Source organism: Cricetulus griseus, chromosome 2 (genome assembly GCF_003668045.3).
Source record: "Cricetulus griseus strain 17A/GY chromosome 2, alternate assembly CriGri-PICRH-1.0, whole genome shotgun sequence".
In the NCBI taxonomy this organism is placed as follows: Eukaryota; Metazoa; Chordata; class Mammalia; order Rodentia; family Cricetidae; genus Cricetulus; species Cricetulus griseus.
The window spans coordinates 453,891,043-453,914,005 of NC_048595.1; positions in this window are offsets into that span (position 1 = coordinate 453,891,043).

Genomic DNA, 22,963 nt, shown 5'->3' on the forward strand with positions numbered 1-22,963 from the left:
AACTTCATTTTGTTTCTTTACAACCTATTTTACGCATCTGAGTGTCTTGCCTGGATGTTTATCTATGCACCACACGGATGCCGGTTGCCTATGGAAGCCAAAAGAGGGCATTGGATATCCTGGGACTGAAGTTACAGATGGTGGGGGCTGCTGTGTGTGTGTGTGTGTTTGTGTGTGTGTGTGTGTGTGTGTGTGTGTGTGTGTGTGTGTGTGTGTGTGTGCGCGTGCTCGCATGCTGGGAACTGAACCCAGGTCATCTGGAAGGGCAGCCAGTGCTCTAACCACTGAGCCACCTCTCTGGCCTCTTATTCCCTTTCCTTTAACATACAATGGCTGCACGTCTTTGTGGAACACAGTGAGACACTTTAGATTCTTTCATACTAGAAAAGTTTGGCAGTTGGCTTTTCCATCTCCCTTCATTGTTAATATTCAGATATTTTGAGTTTTCTTTTCCAGTCCTTCCCAAATATGAAATACATTTTTATAAACGTTAGTTCACCCTGCTGTGCTGTGGAACACTAGAAGCTGTTACTCGAACCTCTTTGTTTTTGTATGTATTACTCACCACCTCTCCTTCCTAGATTCTACCAATCATGAGACATGCTTTCTTACTGTGAGGCTGACTTGTTTGTTTTTCCTGTATTTCAGAGATTCTGAGGCCTTTGACCTTCTGTGCGTGTCTTGTTTCAGTTGACACATGCCCTCCTCTTCCAATAACACTGTCTTTTTATATGGGATAGCGTTCTGTTAAGCATATGTACCATATCTAAAAGTCTATTCACCAATAGACGCCGACATTGGCCCCAGATTTGGCTGTTCTGAGCAGCACTACAATGGGGGAATGCAGGCGTCTGTGAACACTCCTGTGGATCTGTACCTAGCCAATGACCCGGCTGATGCTTTACTGTTGGGTTTGAAGAGCCTCTACACACTTGCAAAGGTTAATTAAATTGGATGACCTTGACATGGCTGAAGTGACAAGGCACACTCGACCCCAGGTCTAGTGGCTCTAACACCTTTGTGTTAAGTGTCACCTAGTGCTGTGGCCTGCAGGGCAGAGCTGCTCCAGGGCCAGGAGGCTGCTATGTAGGATATTATGGCTTCTGTCACAGACGTATGACAGCTCCTGTGGACTTGTGTGTGAACATATTGCCCATCACCTCAGAGTCTGACCTGTCACTTCTCACAAGGGCTGCAAGAGGAAACTGTCTTTGTACTTGACCTGGCATGGAGCAGGCAGCGGCTTTTTCTCAGAAGTTAGGTCACTACATAATGCACAGAGTTTAACTGATGCCTGATCAAATTCAAGTCTCATTGGGATGTGGAAATTAAAGTTCTCTACTGTGAATTTTGAGGGATTTTGTCAACATCAGATAATACTCCTCCACAATAATTACTAAATTTAATCTCATAGAAGCCTGATAACAAGCATTTCTCCTGACAGCTGTGGGGCTGGTGGACTTGCTTCCAAGCAATGAGGCCCAAGTGTGCCCTGAAGAAGAAATGGGGAGTGGCTAATCCAGGACAGAAAGGGCTGAGTTAGACACTGCTGTGTTGTCAAGTGTCATGTGCAGGTGTTATTCCAAATTGGGTAGGCATTTCTGGATATGTACATACACATCACAACACACACACAACACATACACACACACACCTCACAAGACACACACACACACACACACACACACACACACACACACACACTATACACAACACATACACTACACACACCATACACACACACACCTCACAACACACACACACAACACACAACACACCTCACAACACACACACACACACCTCACAACACACACACACACACACACCTCACAACACACACACAACACATACACACACACACCTCACAAGACACACACACACACACACACTATACACAACACATACACTACACACACCACACACACACACCTCACAACACACACACAACACATACACACACACACCTCACAAGACACACACACACACACACTATACACAACACATACACTACACACACCACACACACACACACCTCACAACACACACACACACCTCACAACACACACACAACACATACAACCATACACAACAATACACTACGCACACCACATACACACACTACACACATATCACACACTGCACACCCCACATGCACAACACCCCCACACACCAATACCACACACATCACTTACACACACCATACACACAATACACAACATCCACAACACATACACCACACACCACATACAACACACATACAATACACCCTCAGCACAACACCCCACACACAAATCACACACACCACACATACTATACACACCACACACACAAACTCAGCACTCACACTATACATACCATACACACATACACACAACACACATACACTACTCACCACACTTACTTTTTAAGGAAAGCTTTTAGGAAGGTAGTTCAGTAGCATTTGCCTTCCAAGTGTGAAGATCAGAGTGTGGTCCCTGAAACCCACATACGATGCAGGGTGTGGTTGCATACATTTGTGACCTTGTTGTTGTGAAGTTGGGCACAACTGGATTCCCTGGGGCCATTGATCAGGCATCATAGCGGGATAGCCGAGTCTCAGAAGGAGGAACCCTGATCAGGGTGTGGTAGGCCTTCGTGAGGATGGCATTGAAGGCTATCCTCTGGACTTCTCACACAAGCACACATGTCCACACCATGGCACACACATGTGCATTCTGCAAACACAACCCTCTTACAAATATACACAAAATGTGTAAAATAAGACTACATTTGTTCCTATTTTTCAACATTTTTTTCTTGCTAAAAACAAGATATTTTTCTTACTTCACATAGCAATCTAGAAATGTTTCAGCCCAAATCTTCATTGTCTGTGATGGGGTGCTAAGAAAATAGTCAGTGATAGAGTCTGCAGATCATTCGAGACTAATGGGGTTGGAGAAGTCCTTGTCTTCAGTGGTGTAGCCACTAGCCAGTTACCTCTGCTGTGAAAGCAGCCCCACAACGATGCCCATCTTGGGGGATCCTTGTTAAGTCAGAGAGTCACTGTTCTAGTTTGCTTCTTGTTGCTGTGAAAAACCCCATGACAAGAGCAACATGGGAAGAAAGGGTTAATTTCATGGTACACTTCCAGGTAACCCTTGGTCACTGAGGGAAGTCAGGGCAGGAAACTGGAAGCAGGAATCTAAACAAAAACCACCGGGGTGAAACTGCTTACTGGCTTGCTCTTCGTAGCTCACTCAACTTGTTACTTTGTACATCACAGGACCATCTGCTCCAGGGTGGCTTCACCCGTAGCTGGCTGGGTCCTTGCATGTGAGCCATTAATTAATCAGCAAAATGCCTCTATAGCCCATAGCCTGTCTAGAGGCCACTCTGAGGGAGGCATTTTCTCAACTGAGGTTTTTTCTTTACAGCTCTTGTTGACAAAGCAAGCAAGCAAGCAAGCAAACAAACAAAACCTAATAGTCACAAAGTAAAAACAAAACAAAAAGTCCTGAGCATGGGATGGGGATCATGGGGCAGGGAGTAGGAGCTGTGGTCTGGAAAAGGTGGGTGGGGTTGTGGATGTGACCATAATGTATGCAATGTATAAAACTGTCAAATGATAAAGTCTTTAAAATAAAGAGCAAACCCCTCTCAGGGACTACAGAGATACTGCTCAACAGTCCAGTGCTCAGCTGCCATTCACAAGGTCCAGAATTCAGGCCTCAGTGCCTCGTGCACCGTCAGTACCTCAGCCACCCCAGCCCTCCTGCTATTTGAATTCTGTAGGACCTGGCTTTTGACTGGATGTTTTCTTGCTCTCTTCCTTTTCTACCACTAAGAATAAGCAAGAAGCTGATGAGGGATCTCCTCTACCCCAAAGTGGGAAATTACCAATACGGAGTCAAGTAGAAATATAAGGGTATTTAATAGGGAAAAGCCTTACTTACAGAGCGACCTAGCCAGCCGGCGTGGCAGTAGTCTGTACAGCAAGCCAAAAGGGTGAAAACTGAAAGCGAAACCCAGCCAACTGAAACTCTTACTCTATGTCACCCTGACCATGCCCTCGCAGGCGTGGTCAGGAAGACCTGTAGCCAGCCCCTAAGCAGGCGTGGCTACAGGTTCCCCTACAATTCTGCTTTTAGTCTAAAAGAGGATTAAAACTTAATAGTGTAAAGTATCCAAAATTAACAATCATAAAGGGGAAATATAAGAAGATACAACAATCTGCTTATGTCACATCCTATCTATTTTAACTAAACCATAAAGTTATCTGAAAGAGGTGTCCAAGTCTGAACACCTCCTTCCAATCCAACCATAAACAATAGGAAGCTATCCCTAACTAGGTATATACACTATCCTAAGTGACAACAATGGGGAAAGGGGGCATAGCATCCTCCAAGTTACTTCCTGCTGAAATGGGACGATGATAGTCATGTGGGGTCCTGTAGGGAGAAAATGTTAGTGTAGTAAAAGTCTTGAATGGATTGTATTCAGTCCATGTTAGATGGGATTCACTTGATTGAAGATCTCACTTGAAATCCTCAACTTGATTGAAGTAAGCACCCGAAACTTTGGCTGGAGTGTCAGTTGAAATGGAGCAAGTTGGATCCAGTGCAGTCGAGGAGGTGTGCCCCATTTTCTTTCCAGGGTGTCCAGGGATTGCTGTCAGGCAGGTCTTCATTGGCTGTGTGGGACTCAAACATAAACAGTTAGTAGAGAAATGTTTGCTTGTGTATAATGGAAAAGGCAACCATGGGAGAATAACGATTATGAGAGGGTATACACCTTGAAAGAAAGATCCAAGAAAAAGTCAAAGACAGTCCCCAAATTCTTCTTTTATTCTGTATTACATCAATTGGCTTCTTGATACAATACAGAAACTCTAAAGTTTAGTTAAATAACGTGCTTGGATTTTAGAGGAGGAAAGCCAAATCCACCTCTAAATCCAGCATTGGTTTAATTGAATAGGGACTAGGAAATAAAGAGAAATAGAGTTCTCTGAGAGACAGCTGTAAAGTTTACCATATGGCACGTTCCTTTTGTTTGATGGTTATAGCTACCTTTTCTTCTTAAGCATCTACCCATGCAGTGTCCTTTGCCTTCTGGAGATGAGTTTTCCTGTGAAGATAGAAACAAAAACACTTCCCTTTCCTTTGGGAGGTTTCTATTTAGTTTATGAGATATACCTTAGTAGAATACCTGTCACTCATCCTTGTCGAGAGGTTTGTCTTTTTCAACTTGAATCTTGATCAACTTTGATGGTATCCAAAGTTTTTCTTCTCCTGTGGAAACCAATGCAAAACCCCTACCCCAACGTAACACATGTCCTGGTTTCCATACAGAGGTTAGTACATCTTTGAAGTATACCAGCTGATTGAATTCAGCAGTTTTTTCCATAGTCCAGTGTCTTTCTGTTTGTCCTTTTACATTGGCGTTAAGAAAGTTTAGCGTTAATAAAGCATTATGTAATCTATGTTTAGGGCGTTTAGTATTCCAAGCCTGTTTGTTGAGCATCTTCTTTAGTGTTCTATTAGATCGCTCAACCACTGCTTGTCCTGTAGGATCGTGTGGTATACCGGTAACATGCTTTATGTTATAATATTTGAAAAACTGTTCCATTTTTGTGGAGACATATGCTGGAGCATTGTCAGTTTTTATTTGTGCAGGTATACCCATAACTGCCATCACCTCTAGCAGGTGTGTAATAACAGAATCAGCTTTTTCAGAGTTGAGAGCAGTAGCCCATTGGAACCCTGAGAATGTGTCTATAGTATGATGTACATCCTGCAGCTCCTATAAGGGGCCGCTCTTAGGAAGGTTTAGGCACAAGCATGTCTGCGCCGACTCTGCAGTAGCCTCGCAGGTGGGGATTGCTTTCTTTCTGTTGCTTAGGGATTTGTATCGTGCAGCCTCATAGAGTGAGCCTTATTCAGGAACTCATTGTGAAGCCCCATTTCAGTTTCCCTCAGTTCCCTTCTCAACCAGAATTGTCTTCCCAGGATGTCCAAGGTGGAGTCACCAGTCAGACGTCCTTGTGGATGTCTCCGTGGTTACTGCCCACTGGTGACTGCTTTCTGCAGATGCAGATTTGTGGTCCTGCCATTATTTACTTGAGGCTGATGGACTCGGGGTCTAGCCTTAGTCTGTTAAGGAAAGACAGATGCTGCACGTAGGAATTGGAAGCCACCACTATTGACACCACTGAGTCCTCCACTGAGGTGAGTGCTATGGTTTGGAGATAGTTTGTCACCCAAAAGTCTAAATGCTGGAAACTGGTCTCTAAAAGAGAGAGAGAATGGCCTACTACAGGGAGGTGACAACATGATACAGCACCCCCAGAAGGGCTTAAAGCATTTAGGCCAGGGCTAGGTTAGCTTTCACAAAAGCAGATCTCTAGAGAGCAAGACACACATGTGTGTGTCCCTGTCTGCTTCTTCACTATGGCAGGGTGCAGCCAGATGCCCCACACCATGACCATGTTTGTTTTGTTTTGTTTTGTTTTTAGAATCCAGAATAAGTAAGTTCATTATTTTGTGAAATGGACAGAGTAACATATAGAGATACATATCTTTATAACCTAAGATTAGAATAGCACCTTTCCAACATTTTTTTCTCAAGTAAGTTCTCGTATAGTAAAATTATGCTGACTTTCTGGATAGAGAAGTTAGCACTGTTATGTGTCAGCTATGTGAGTCTAGGAAGGTTCTCAATCTTCTGAACAGTTCAGTCATTCTGCATAATTCCACTGAGGCAGAGCTGGGCACTGTACCCATAAAGCAAGTGGCATTTTCTTCTTCTGAGGACAGGTGGTTAACCATGTAGATCATCAGAGAACTGTTGAAGCAATGAATCACGGTTAATACAGGGACTCATAATTGGTCAAAATGGTGCCATGTTTTTGAGACTGGCTGGCCATCAAAATCAGGGGTTGAATTGGCCTCTTTGCTTTCTAAGTTTCATGGTCTCTGATATTTTGTTACAGTAACACCTCACAGAACAGGACAAAGAAGATGACGTAGCGAACGAAAGAAGGGGCATCCCGAAGTTCATGCTTTTCTATCCTTCCCCTGCACACCTGTGGTCACCTTCCCCTGACCTTTAGAACTGACAGGTACTGTATGTGTGCACATCACACAGAGCTGCTAGGAAGCCAAGACCTGGGAGGCGCCATTCCACAGCTTTGTTATGGCTTCCCTTTCTAAGGTTACCACAGAATCCAAGAGGGCAGAAAAAGACTGTGACCCTGAAGGACACAATATTTGCCATGGAGAGAGAATAAGTGTGAACAATACAAAGATAACTGCACAGTGACTTGAGACTCTCCCAGGCAGCCATAGGAGGGGCATCTAGGCCTGGAAGAGCCAGGAGACCTAAAGACTGTCTTGACTAGTTTCGTGTCAACTTGACACAAGCTAGGATCACTTGGGAAGAAGGAACCTCAGTTGGGAAAACACTTCCGTAAGATCCAGCTGTTGGGCATTTTCTTAATTAGTGACTGATGGTGGGAGGGCCCAGTCCATTGTGGGTGGTGCGATCCCTGGGCTGGTGGCCCTGGGTTCTATAAGAAAGCAGGCTGAGCAAGCCATGAGGAGAAAACTAGTAAGCAGCACCCTCCACGGCCTCTGCATCAGCTCCTGCCTCCAGGTTCCTGTCCTGACTTCCTTTGATGATGAACATTTTCTAATTAGGGTCTTTATTGCTGAAATGAAACAGCATGACCAAAAGCAAGTTGGGAAGGAAAGGGCTTATTTGGCCTACGAGTCCATATCATATTCTCTCACTGAAGAAAATCAAAGGCATGGAGGGGAGCTGCTCATTCACTTGCTCCCCACGGCTTGCTTGGCCTACTTATAGAACCCAGCCCAGGAATGGCCCCACCCACAATGAGCTGGGCCCGCCCACAGCAATCACTAATTAAGAAAATGCCCTACAGGCTTGTGTACAGCTGGGTCTTAAGGAGGCATTTTCTCAGTTGAGACTCCCTCCCCGTAGACAATTTTAGACTGTGTCAAGTTGACACAAAACCTATCCAGCACAAACGGTGATGTGGACTTGTAAGCCAAATAAACCCTTTCATCCCCAAAGTGCTTTTGGTCACCGTGTTTCATGACAGGGAGAGTAACTCTCACTGACAAAACGACTTAATATAGTCTTAGAGAATAATTCACACTGGAATAGAGGGAGAGCAAAGAACAAAGGGAAGAACTCCCATTCAAAACTAAAACAAAGGTGCCAATCTGAGACATGGAAGTCAGGCTGCACAGGCTTCTTTCACTGTGGATGGCATTCCTGAGCTAGAGGGAGAACCTTCTTTAAGTTCACACTAAAATTCTCATCAGCCTAGGGCCCCCTTGGTCACTCCTCAAGGTCACAGAGCAGCAGAGGTGGCACAACCATTCTATGGCATTATCTGTGTAGCTATCGGCTTCGAACAGTTCTCTTTTTGTCGTGAAGCCCTTGCTCACAGCTCCCATCTGCTTTGAAGTTCACCAGAACACAGGTGCACTGTGTTCTGATTACAAACACAGAGAGCTGCTGGTGAGAACCTTTGAATCATGGAGCTTCTGCAGCTGCTAACAGCCTTCAAAGGGCCGAGGAGAACTGCAGGAGCGCTGGGCCTCTGATTTCAGAGGTTTAAGGGGGGGTATATTTCTCAGTCCCTCCTGCTTTCTCGCCCCCTGTTGAAACAGGGTGTTCTGGCCCCTTTCAGAGGAGAGCTGGGCTTCCTCCTGTCCCTACTGGCCTGGCAGTGCTAAATGCCTACAAGAGGTCATGGCTGCTTTCAGCTAAGCATTAGTCTTAATGAGTTTGGCAGGATTTTAAAATAATCAAAACAAAGCAGGTTAAAAGGTTCTGGGAGGGAGGGATGTGGTGACTGCCTGAGCTTAGACCACAGGGTATGCTCTGCTGAGACCCAGAACAGCTCCAAGGCCTGATGCCAAGGGTCTGGGCTGAATGGAGAGCAGCGGTGACTTTATCAGAGAAATTACGACACGATTAGAGCTGGAAAGAGTCAGGAGTCTTAACTCGTATTTAGCCTTCCCAGGATCAGGTGTCCCCTATGGCACTTAACTGCTCTTCACTCTGAGACTCTTGCCAAGGAAGTAAGGGAATGAAGGGGTGTGGGGAGCACGACACCACCATGGGAGCTGCGCAGATCTTTCTCTTTGGCTCGGTGGAGAGGGGAACACTTTCCCTACTGATTTCTATCTCACTTTGTCTGTCTGTCTGTCTGTTTTCCTCTCTCCTGTAACCCCTCTCTCTGACTTACAAAACTCTGGCCATCCACTTGTCACTGGAGTTGAGATTTATTTATTTATTTATTTATTTATTTAATTATTTTTATCTCACCAAACCTTGCCTTTTCTTCATGCTCATGTCAGACGATGGCCACCACTCATTTTGTAAATCCGGCAGTTCAGGCACACAGGGGAGCTTATCCTAACAGAGCAGCTGCCAATTCACAGAAAGGCGCCTGCTGGGTTTGGGTTGGGTCCTAGAAGGTTAAAAGGTTTCAAGCGAAGGGCTGTGGCGAGTGTCTTCAGTTCACTCTCAGCACACAACCAACCACCAGTACCCAGAACAGAACCAAGGCTATGGCCACAAGGAGGTATGTCAGTGCACAAGGAAGGTTGGAGGACATTGAGAGAGAATATTAGCGTGGCTATGAGGGCCTGTGTTTGTGCGTGCGTGTGCGTGTGCGTGTGCGTGTGCGTGTGCGTGTGCGTGTGTGTGTGTGTCTGTCTGTCTGTCTGTGTGTGTGTGTGTGTGTGTGTGTGTGTGTGTGTGTGTGTGTTGTATGTGTGGTAGGTTGACTCTCACAGAGACCCTTCAAAGTATCCATCATCTCATATACAGAGAAGGAATTTAGATCTACCATTTATCAGGAAATGTCTTCTCTTGAAGGAATCTTTCCCGCTGCTCATTTCAGCCAAGCTCCTCATTAGCATGGTTCTCCTCAACCGGGAGATCTGGTCACAGATTCTCTAATCATGCTCTGTCTTCCGGGATGGAGGAACTGATGGATGCCAGGGAGCCCTCTGTGAATTTACGTTCCCTTAAATATGCATTGGGCACAGATGGTTACCAGGTTGCCTCCCATCCATAAGTCTTCTTTCATCAAGGGCCGATCAAATTTAGTGCAAGCAGGTTTAAAGGGACGAGCTTTTAGGCTTGGAAATGTGCATATAAATAAAAATGTTGCTGTAGTGGCTCCATTGTTAATGAAAGAAAAATGATCCATGTCCTCTTCCGGGATAACGGAGTCTCTGAATATATTTATTTCAAGATTTAGGTGCTGGGGGAACTGGCCACAAATCACAGAGCAACCATTAATGAGGCTCTGTCCCTACCTGTTAGCTTATTAACTGCCTGTTACCTGCAGCTCTATATCCCACTGCGGGGGGCGGGGGGGGGGGTTGAATTCTTCAGCCCAGCAAGTACATCAAGATCATGGGGGAGGGCATCTAGAGATGCAACCAGATTTGTGCTGGCTGAGATTGTTGGGGGGCTGGGAGGAAAGGTCTGATACTGCCTGGTTGGAGATTTAATTAATTGCTTCCATGTCCCCTCAGCCAGGGTCCTTCTGCTCTGTGTGTGCCTTCTCTTTGAGGAACCAGCATGCTAACTGGTGGTCATGCTCAACATACCTGAGTCAGGTTGCTTTGAGTTTAAGGTAGTTCTGTGTAAGTAAGAGTCAAAGCAACAAAAGCCACAAGAAGGGAGCCTTGCAAGGAGATAAAGGACCTTGGGCTGTGCTCCAGCTGTACAGCCTTACAGCCATAGTTGCTTTCAGGCTTCTCATTTGTCAGAGAGTTTGGATTTGGTCATTTCTAACGATTACTCATGGAATGGAGGGCGATGGAGCCTTCGTGGTCACTTAGCGACGTCTGGGGTTCGTGGGGAGGAAGGAAGAAGCTACTCTTGGCGGGTACTCAAGTTATCAGACCTGGAAGCAGGTGTGTGCATGCAAAAGAGATGCCTGCCTTGGAGCATGGGGCCCCAGGAAAGCAGACAGTCACTGCTTGCAGAAGAAAGACGGGTAGGTGGGTAGACAACACAAAGTCCAAAATCCCAACCCGTGGCCATGTTCTCAATGCAAACATTTCTGTAAGCTTCTCAACAGCTTTTCATCCTTGAGGCCAGAGCCTTTTTGTTGAAAGTAACAAGCGGAACTTTTGAAGCCATTTGAAGGCTGATATAAAAACTGAAAATGAAAATGCCTTAGCTATATAATTAATTAAAGGGCTCATCTCAAATTTAGAAATTGCTTGAATAAAAGAAGACGAAATTGCATCCCTATGACTCTGTATGTTAATTATAGCTATTTTTCCTTGTTTTTTTTTTCTTTTCTGCTACCACTGTAGCCATGTCTTATCCATCACTTGGTCCCAGGCATTGCAATCCATCTCCTGTACCACAAACAGCATGCTGCACTCACAGTAAATGATAACTTCATTTAAGCAGACACAAGGAAGAAATTCCTGCTGCCTCATCCATCCCATCCCAGGACAGCCTTGGGAGAGTTCTTTACCAACTGAGCCAAGCAGATATAATTTTATGAGTTTTACTGGAGTAGAGAAGGCAAGCCCAAAAGCCTTCCCGCAAAAGAACACCCACTGTGACAAGCACCACAGACTGTGCCCAGAACAGTGCCTGGCACATGCAGGCACTCAACTGCTGCATGCCTGCCCAATCCTTGCCTCTGAACTTTAGTTCCCATGATGGATGGTAAGTGTTCCGGAGAATTGTTCTTCACCACTGGAAGGGATGCTTTGAAGGTCGAGAATAGCATAATATACGTCTCTCTGTGACCAGGAAGCCACGACTGTGTTGTACCCAATTCCTTATGAACTGACTGACTATGAACAGTTTTGCTGTCTGTTTGGCTTTGTGTTCTTGTACTCTGGTACCCACAGTGCCTGCTGCATGCCTGTGTGCCAATTAAGAGTCGGGTGTATTCGTTTCTAAGTCTCTCCTGCCCAGTTATCCTTCAAATTGTCATCATTGACTTTCTAATCTCATATAAACTGATGATAAATGTAAGGAGAGAAAATCATTTCTATTAAAAGTACATTGAATGTGTTAGAGGAACTCAATAGAGTCAAGCACTTAAAAAAATGTATGTGCCGTTAGCGGGCAAGGCACGTGTAAGTGGTGGGGAATAGTGCATGCAAACAGAAAAGCTTCAAAGAAACAAAATCTGGAAATAAGTAATCTGAATGCATAAGATTTCTGTGGACACGAGGCTTAACACAGGATGGCAATGTATACCTCCACTTGGCAAACACTTGCTCAGAGAACAGACATTCTATAAACTGCTTAAAGGGTAACAAATGGTGCCTAAATGTCATCTGGGTTGCTGGGATTTTTTTTAAAAGAGTTCACTGTTTTTATAATTTTTTCAGCCAAACGGTGGCATTTGTCTCCTGATGGATATGCATCTTAAGAGCTCTACAGAAAAAGTGAAAATGCCCCCTAAGAACTGGGACACAGAGAAATCAGCAGGGCACCTCTGTGGTGAAGTCACAGTGACTGAAGGTCACAGTCTTAGAAACATAAGCCCTGGAGGATGTATCCAAGCGCCTCCAGGCAACAGGTGATGCAGGCCCGTGTGCTGCTCCAGGGACACCTTCGGTAGCAACGTATCAAGCCCAGCTTCCAGCAGCTGCTGTCTTACAACACACTGGGTCATCCTCCCCACTCCCTCCCTGACTTCTTCTCTTTCCCCAATTTTTCAATTTTTATTTTTGAGATTATAATTACATCTCTCCTTCCCTTTCCTCCTTTCAAGCCCCCTCCCCCTGCACACAGAACTTGTCTTCTAATTCATGACCAATTTCACTAATTGTTATGCATGGACACACACATACATATATTCCTAAATACATATCTGCAAAATTTATTATTATGTTACTAGTATATACATTTACAGGGGTGACCATTTGGAACTGGACAAAACAGTTGATATCCCTCCCCAAGGATATCTCTCCCTCTCCCAAATTTAGTCAGTTGCCTGTAGTTCTTTGTGTAGGTTGAGGCCCTGTGGGTTTTTCTCCACCCAGTTTGCATGTTCCTTGGTGTCATCATTGTCGGCCCACATTTGGGCAGTCATGTTAGCGACTTTTGGGTGCAGCATCTGGCATTTCTATAAGACACAATCTCACAGCAAACTCCCTGGTCCTCTGGCTCTCGTATTCTTCTGGGCCCCTCTTCTGCCATGTTTCATGAGCCTTAGTTGCAGGAGTGTGTTGTAGACCCACTAGGACTGGGATCTACAACTCTTTATTTTGATTGGTCATGGTTATCTGTTTTAAAGAGAAATTTCCTTGATGAGGGGTCAAGACTACCCTTATCTGTGGGTATAGGGACAAATGCTTATAGACAGTTAGTGATGGTTTAGCAATTAGTCATTTTAGATTCTCCTCTGATACCCGTGGCTTCATTAACACTGAGTAGCTAGCTAGGTTTCCAGTGCCAGTCATGATTTTCCTCTAATCAAATGGGTCCTAAGTACAATTAGAGACCTGTTGGTTACTGCTTAGATATATTTGCCACTATTGCACGGTTAGGTTGTTGTGCCCTGTTGGTCATTGATGTGATTCATAGACATCATAACTGGTAGAACTGTTGCCGGCCCCCCTCTTCTGGAATTTGCATTGGCACTTTCTTGGACCATGAAAGACGGTACTCAGGTACAGATCTTTCAGGTCAGTTCCAGCTCAAGAGTCTTGGGCTGGGTTTCTAAAATGCATGATGTCTTCAGGATTAGAGTTTTATCTTTCACTGCTGGAGTGTAACCAAGGGCAACATAAATAGGCTTTATATTTTGGGAGACTGTTGGGCAGCCCTGGCTAACATCTCAGAGGAGGGCTTCTCATGTCTGGTATTGAGGTTTTTGGTAGCCAAAGATCATCTATCGGTCCAGATGAGAAGAGTTCATTAACTATACATGTATATTTATACATGGAATCTGTGCATTATAGGTTATTTTAGGTAAATACTTAATATTATGATTCCCCTTGGCGTTTTCAGACATCCTTGTTTTTATTTTACCTGTCCTCCCTTTTTTTCTGTATTTATTTCCTTTTGATGCATGAGTCCAGGTGACCTATTAAGGGAGGTGGGATATTGAAATAACCCCCTATTAATGGATTGATGTTTATCTGTGTCTTTTTGTTTTGTCTTGTTTTTGAGGCAGGGTTTCTCTGTGGCTTTGGAGGCTGTCCTGGAACTAGCTTTTGTAGACCAGGCTGGTCTCAAACTCACAGAGATCTGCCTGTCTCTGCCTCCCAGTGCTGGGATTAAAGGCGTGTGCCACCACTGCCTGGTGTCTTTAAATGTGATAGGATAGTAGTTTTTTTTTATGAAATTGGGCACCCCAGATTTAGTGCATACATATTTAAGCTAGTAATGTCTTCTTGGCTAACTGTTCCCTTGATAGAATGTAGTGCCTCTTTTATTTCTTAAGATTAGTTTCAGTTTGAAGTTTATTTTGTCAGATGTTATGATAACAATGCCTGGTTGCTTTCTGGTCCCATTGGATTGGACTACTTTTGTTTATTCTTTTACTCTAAAGCAGGGATTCTCAGCCTGTGGGTTGGGACACCTTCTAGGGTCAAATGACCCTTTTGCAGGGGTCACCTAAAACCATCAGAAAACACAGAGATTTACATTACAATTTATAAAGGTAGCAAATTACAGTCATAAAGCAGCGATGAGATAATTATATGGTTGGGGGCAGGGCCACCACAACAGAAGAACTGTATTAAAAGGTTGCAGCATTGGGAAGCTTAAGAACCACTGCTCTACAGCAGCCCCCAGCTTTTCCTTTGTTCTGAGTTTGTTATGGATGAAACAACTGAGGAGGAAGGAGAGCAGATGTGGGGGACATGTTGAGTCTAGAGGCTGGGAATATCTGGAACACAGTCAGGTGGACAGAAGGGAACAGCTTTCGTATACAGGATACGCTTCTTGTTCCAAGACTGGAGTGTGTAGGTAAATCTAGCTGGATAGAAAGTTTGGATATGAAATAGGAAAGTCCTATCATTTGGAGGGATAGGTAGAGGCAGTCCTGGCCCAAACCTAGAGCTACTTTCCAGCAAGGAAGGCTAGGTTTCCAGCACCAGGCATGATCTCTTCACGCTGAGGAAGCCTTAAGTCTAATTAGGTAGCTGTTGGTTACCACCACCATGTGAGTGCCACTTATTGCAGCTTTATGCATATTTCCCATGCTGGTAATTATCATGGCCCATAGGCTTTGAAGCTGGTTAGGACAGTTTAATTGCCTCTTGCCATTGGCAGCTTGCCTAGTATTTTCTGGAAGCATTGACGCTAGACTGCAGGAATGAGGCTTTCAGGTAATATCCAGCTCTAATCATTGAAGTCTTCCTAAGTGTGCAGGGTTTTCAACAATAAGGGCCCATCCCCAAGCCCTGAGAGGCAACCAAGGACTATGTCTCTATTCTATATTGTTTAGGGAGTCACTTAGACTACCCTGATGAACCATAAAAGGAGGTTCCTTGTGACATCAAATGCTGGTGAGATTGTAAAGAAGGAATGCAACTTGGTATAGTCACTCAGCAAATCACAATGGAGAATCCTCAGGAAATTTAAAATAAATCTACCCCATGACCCAGCTGTACCACTCGTTGGCATGTGTCTAACATCAAGTGTTCGAACATCATACTCCGTCGATACTTGCTCAGCAATGTTCTTTGCTGCCCTCTACACAACAGTCAGGAAATAGAAATGAACTAAATGCTCTTCAACAGACGAATGGGTGATGATAAGGACAATGTAGCACACATACACACTTGTAAAGAAAACTGATGGACCTAGAAAGATTACATTGGGTGAGGTAACCCGGACCTAGAAAGGTCTCTCCCACCTGTGGTCCGTAGCTCCAAATCTTCAGATGTGAGTGTACTGAATAGAGTAACCACAGAATCCAGGGGAGTGTGAAGGGACCATTGGTCAAGTGTGCAGGCTCTTGAGAGGGGAAAGGCAGTGCACAGGTGCTATGAAGTGAGCAATGGGATAAGGGGGATGGACTCCATTTGGGGAGGAAGAGAAAAGTCAGCACAGAAGGAGATGGAATGACAAATAACACAAAGGTTATTTGACAAGGCCTTGAGGATCATGTTGTATCTATCTAGGATTATTCAAAACACCTATAAATGTATATAAAAGTGGACTTTCTAAATTACTCAATCTGTCCACAAATTGTAGCCAAGGTTCGTGTGGTTCTTGTGTTCCTACATGCTTTCCTTCTTCTTATGCCAACCTGACACGTTCTTAGTGCTTGTAATCTCTTTGCTCTCCATCCCTCCTGTTCTTGTTCTATCCTAGATTATAGACTCAAACTATGGGAGATCAGCCAGTGTGCGCGCGCGTGTGTGTGTGTGTGTGTGTGTGTGTGTGTGTGTGTGTGTGTGTGTGAGAGAGAGAGAGAGAGAGAGAGAGAGAGAGAGAGAGAGAGAGAGAGCACAGAGTTCAGAAGAGAGTTTGGCTCCCCTGAAACTGGAGTTATGTATGGCTAATCTGCCATGTGGGTGCTGGGAACTGAACCTAGGTCCTCTGCAAGGCTTTGTGTGTGTGTGTGTGTGGGGGGGCTGCCACCCAGATCCCAAATCATGACAGACTAATTATTAGTTATAAATGCTTGGCCTAGCTTAGGCTCAGTTCTGGCTGGCTCTTTTAAATTAACTTGTTTCTCTTTATCTACCTTTTGCCTCAGGGCTTTTTACCTTCTTTTTGTATGTCTTACCTTCACTGCTTCTCGAGTCTGCTGGCTGGTAGCTGCCTGGCTGGCCCCTGGAATCTCCCTCTCTCTCCTCGTTCTGTTCTTTCTTTCGTCTCCCCTTTTCTCTTGTTCCTCCCAAGCCTAGATTTCTTCTCCTATTTGTTCTCTCTGCCCACCAGCCCTGCCCGTCCCTCTCCTGCCTAGCTATTGGACATTCAGCTCTTTATTAGACCAGTCAGGTGCCTTAAGCAGGCAAGGTGAAACAGATGCAACTCTTTCTTCCAGAGTTAAACAGATGCAGCAGAAACAAATGTAACACTTCTTTGCCCAGTTAAAATAATATTTCACAACTAGGCTGTCTCTGCAGCCCTACTCCCCTTGACTTGTTCTGTGGCCGTAACATTTGTGATAATCGTGTCTCATGTAGTATTTATAGTCTCCATTTCACACGTGTGGAAAGGTTTTAAGAGACTTGCCTGAGATGGTATACTTGATGGCCAAGGGTCTGTCTCCAGAAGCGGCTCCCTTTGCAACCATATTTCCTGGAAGCAAGGGAAATGGGTGTCAGACGGTGTTACCTTCTGACCTTTGGGGTAGAATTCACTGATAAAAGTTTTAATGAAAGTATGCTTTCCAATGTAAAATTTGATGTTGTGGTTCCTTTCCTGTAGGGGAAATGCTGGCCACGCCCTCTTGGGGGCTGGTACAGGTGACACCAACTATGCACACTTGGGCGTGGTCAGGTGATGTAGCAGGGCCTTAAATATGAGGGTGGCATGCCTGCGGCTCTCTCTGTTCTGTCAACGGCCTGGCTGTACAGGACGGGCTCTGTCTCATGACTACTTCCCAATAAACCACCTGCTTTCAGACTTGTTCTGACTCCATTGCGACCGCATTATCTGTGCTCATCTTTACTTCCCTCTGGAGAAAATGGTAACACTGCTCAAATAAGTGATTCTTGGGAGAAATAGCAATGTCTGTCATGGCAGATGACAGCTGGGCCATTGGAAAGGTTCACCAGAAGCTCCAGAGAAGCTGTGAGGAGAGTCCTGGACGCACAGCTCTGAACCCACCTCTTAGAGCAGTCAAAGACGCCTTCAGATTGTCAGACAAGGAAATCACGTGGTGCTCCGTTTAGACCTTGAATAAAGAAAATGGAGTCTTGTGTACTGCGTTTGCTCTAATAAGGTTTGGTTTAGAGGAAGTCACTTTGTCTCAGCTGAGAAAAAGAAGAAGCAGTTTTCCATGTTCTCTAGAAAGTCCCATTTCGGCCTCACGTGTGTGACTTTGAGTAGCTCTTTGAGTCCTCTAGTTCTGGAATAGCAATAACTTCATTGTTTATGACATAAACATGACCTGTGCTGAAGTTAATTTTCATGTTCAAGCCCTGGTGAAATTCTTTAAGACTGTGTTCTTCTAATTGGTTCCTGGAACGGACACTTGTGGTGAATAAATCCTCACAACTCTGGGAAGAACTCTGAGGTCATTACCATATTCAGAAGACAAATGTATCACCTCATGAAAATGTTAATGGTTAGCATTAATTGGAAGCAGAGGTCAGGTCAGGAGTTCCCTGTAGATTCTGAGAGCCTAGGAGCTCTCTAGGGTAGACAGAACACATCTGTAGGTAACAGATTTATAGAACCTCGCTTCCTTCCCTACTGGTCTGTTTCTGACTTTGTTCCTAGTGTCTGTGTGCTCTCCCTCTCCTTTATTTCAGTGTCACGTCCCAGTGTCTGCTTACATTTCTGGCATGCGCATTAAAAACCAGTGAGAAGAAAGAAAGAAGACAATGCCGGGGACAATGTTGACCTCAGAGGGAGCAATCACAGGAGACATCAACCAGAAAACCATTAGGTCAGTAATACATGGGGACTCTCCTTTCTCATCCATCTGTCTCGCTCTTATCTTTCTTTTTAAACATCTCTGACAGATCAATACGCAATAGAAAACAAAAATAACTGTCATGTCTTAATTTTAGCTCCACCTTATTTGAAATTTAGGCTTATTGTCCGAATTTGGTTTTTGTTGGTTGACTTATGTTCCAGGATAAAATGGGATACAAACAAGGACAAGGAAGAGAGGCCCAACTGAAATGCAATCAATATATCCCCGTTCATCACAATGATAATCAACATTCATACAGGGTGTGTCACCTTCAGGTACCCTTTCTGAATTTTTACATATATTGACCCAATTCTTAAACAATTCCATGAGTTAAGTTCAGTTTTCAATCCTCTTCATCACCTGAAGTGGAGGAAACCGGAACACAAGCTTAATTACCTTCCAAAGTCACTTGCCTAGTGACTAGGAGAAGCATAGCTGGAAATCGCAGTCTAGACCCCATCCCCGCCATTACCACAGTATGCTGATCCCTCAGACACCGTCTCCTGGGGTGATGAGAAAATGCACACCAACTCCTCAGTGCCCAGTGAACTGGGGGACTCATGACATAGGGGACACAGGTACGTGACCACTCTGCAGGAACTAGAAAATACCCAGATTTAGAGGCAATATAATGTGTGTGGCCTGTCTCAGTCTCAAGAGAGTCTACTAGAGAATCCAGGTTTCATAAGGGTTATTTGCATTGATTTTTTTTAAAAAGAAGGCTTGTAGTTTGTCAGGCTTTTTTTTTTTTTTGCTAATTTTATACTGTAATAAGACACACATTTCTTTTAAAAAGCTTCTTCATGGCAGCTTACAACGTTACAACTTCATTTTTCTTTTTTCTATGGCTGTTGCTTTTCACAGACTAGCATTTCCTATTCAATAAATAGTAGTTCGTTTGCCTCCAAAGCAGTTTCATCTGAGGTATTTGCAACCTGGAAGCTTGTATTCTTTTGCCAGAGAGCAAAGCCAATTGGCTTAGACGCAGTGACTGGGGGGGGGGGGGGACTGACAAATCTTGAATCCCTTTGAAGACTGGGTTTTGAAGGGTCTCCTTGGGGACAGAGCCACCTACTTCAAAGCTACACAGTGCTGCCTCTAGCCTAGCCTAACTACAGTTGGGCTCTTGCTGCAGTCTGTCAGTCAGCCAGCCATGACTGCAGCTAAGTGAATGGAGAAGCTGACTTTTGTAAATGTGAGTATTGTTTTGGCTGAACGGAAAGACCTAGCCTAACTCAGGTCCTCCGATACTGATGAGGATATCCAGTAGGAGGACAGGAGATGCACATTTTCTTTTCAAACACAATTATTGGCTTGGACCTTTTTCAGCCTTGGCCAATGGAGCTGGCTGTTGAATTGTTTCTTGCTTGGACCTACCATGCTTCTAGCATGGGCTCATGGAGAGAGGCCAGTCTGAACACTGCATCTGGCTAAACGCTGTTGTACAGGGTAAGGTTGCTGGCACTCAAATCTCAGGCAAAAATGGCTTTGTGAGTCATATTTGCCACAGGGAGGGGAAGCCACCTCCAGTTTGAACTACTAAAAGTCAACTTCAAATTTTCTGTTTTTAGTAACATCTTTGGTTTTCCGAGACAGGGTTTCCCTGTGGCTTTGGAGGCTGTCCTGGAACTCGCTCTTGTAGACCAGGCTGGTCTCAAACTCACAGAGATCCGCCTGCCTCTGCCTTCCGAGTGCTGGGATTAAAGGTGTGCGCCACCAACGCCCAGCTGTTTTTAGTAATATCTTAACTGTAGAGTTTCCTATCACTGGATTATTTTGAGTGGCTATTCTGGTAGAATCTTATCATGTTGTTCTTGTCAAGATGGTTACTAGGGACACACACATGACTCCGAGTTCCATTTAGCTGGCATTTTGTGTTAGGTTTTAAGGTCACAGAACTTGTGTGCATGCAAATTTGGGAGATGAGTTATGGGAGGCCCTGGATTATGTTGTGTGCCAACTCGCCTGATAAGCATTGTCTTCCTGGGTTGTCTGAGATAACATCTATGTAGTTATAGACAGTTTGGATGAGAAGATTCATTATGATCCTTTGTCTAAGGGACCCAGAGATGTCAGCTAGTGGGAATTTTGCCTGGGTGAAATAGAAGAATGGATTCCAACTAGAAGCGTATCGGCTTGGAAAATAATACAGCCTGCAAAAAGCTTACTGTGCAAGCATGAGACCCAATTTTGGTCCCCAGAACCTGTGTAGAGAAGCCAGATGCTTGTAATTCTAGCACTGGAGATGTATAGACACGTGGGTAGATTCCTGGGGCTTACTGGCCAGTCAGCTTAGTCTAATCAGGGAACCCCAGGCCAGCTAGAGACCCTGTCTCAAGGAAACTAGGTGGATGTCACTAGGGGAAGCAATGCCTAAGGTTGTCCTATGGCACATATGTAACGTGCTCATGCACACATGTGCATGCTCACCTACACACATATGCACTCACGTCAACATGTGCACAAAAGTACACACAGATATGAACACATAGATGCACAACAAAACAACTCTAAACCCTAGATCTGTCATGGATGATGTGATAGGTGATTTAAAAAAATTTCCCTGAGCCTCAGTTTCTTAATCTCTGGACTAGATGATAGTAAGATCTAGAGCTCACAGGAGAAGTAACTGAGACCTCTATCTATCTATCTATCTATCTATCTATCTATCTATCTATCTATCTATCTATCTTCTATCTAATCTATCATCTATGTATCTACCATCTATCAATCTGTTAATCAATAAATCTATCTATCATCTATCTCATCTATTGATCTACCATCTATCAATCAATTATCTAGGTATCTGTTTATCTATTTATCTATATATCTCTATATGCATGTACAAACATCTATAAATACCTGGGTTCCACTAAGGGCTTAATGCATTTGTTTATATGTCATGTCCCTTCACCTGTGTGTAGTCTGTGTGTGTGTGTGTGTGTGTGTGTGTGTGTGTGTGTGTGTGTGTGTAAGAAGAGAGAGGGGTGAAATGGAGTGGGATAGAGAATTCAGTAAAAGAAGAAAGCTTGAGGGAAAAGGAGAAAAGAGTTAGAAATAATTCTGTTGCAAGCCAGAAGAATGCTGATTTGAAACACAACTGGGAAATCATTTCCACTCAGGGCTGCTTAATAATTGCTCAGGGACTCTCCACGGTGTGTTTGGGGTCTCTCGCCATATTTCATGTCTCCAGGCTTTTCTCTGTGCTATTCCCTCTCTCATGCTCTCCGAGACAAGCTTAGCTTCCTCTGAAGTAGCATTTCTGTGGAGAGCAGATCTGGGTCTACTAACTATGAAGCAAATAAAACTAGGTTGCCAAACTGGCAAGACCACTAGAAAAATCAGTCCAGACACAACCATGCTCAGGCATCTGTTTGCAGCTGGTTAAACATGAGTTACATTGAAGCAACGTGATGTGTCTGCTAAGTACAGATGCCCAAAGGGAAGGACTCCCCGTTCTCCTCTCTTTATGACCTAGTTATTACTTTTTCTGAATAAGGAGAAATTGAGAAGTAAACCCTTCAAAAACTTCATTTAATAGTCCTAATCACCAAGTTTATTATAGGAGATCTATGTAATTCTACCACTCAGAGATATATGTTAAGGTCTTGGCAGGATTTATTAATATTAATCATATTTATATAATTTCATATTCCATTTTTCCTCAAATTATTTGAAGAATTTAGCATGGTAGTTATTGGTTGAATTTTCTGAAACATATGTTAGCAACTTACCCTTGCTCTGTAGAATGTTGATAATTTTATGGTCAAGGCAGTATGTCGGATGGTTTATCTTTTTCAGTATAAAACACTAATTGACACTCACACATGCCTCTAGGTTGGCTCTCATTTTGGTGGTGTTTCCTGGTTGGGTACTTTCCTAGGAATCTTGATGTCCCTTGTCTGGATCACAGTTTTATTCAAGGTATTTTGAGAATCAAGCTGGCATCATGAAGGGACGAAGAGCAGACATTCGTTCATCCGTTATAACCAGCCTTCATGGACACAGATGGTCTTCCTTGGACTTGCAGCATACTTTAGTAAAGATTGTGAGGGGCATAATTTCCATATTGTATTCACTTTTTTCTTTGTACTTTCTGAAAACTGGACTTCATTCTTCGTTTAGATTTCAGTTATGAGCATGTTCTAGAATCCATGGTGCCGTACCTTCCTGTTGTGGTAGCTCATTCCCAGGTGCTGGCTCCCATTGTCCCACAGAGCTCTGAGTACTTGCCATTGGCACAGGGAGACATCCACACTGCAAGGGACAGTAGATTAGCCCCTGAATTGTCTTTCTGTTTTCTTATGGGGAACAAAGGCTCTCAGAGACTCCATGCCCTGTGCTGTG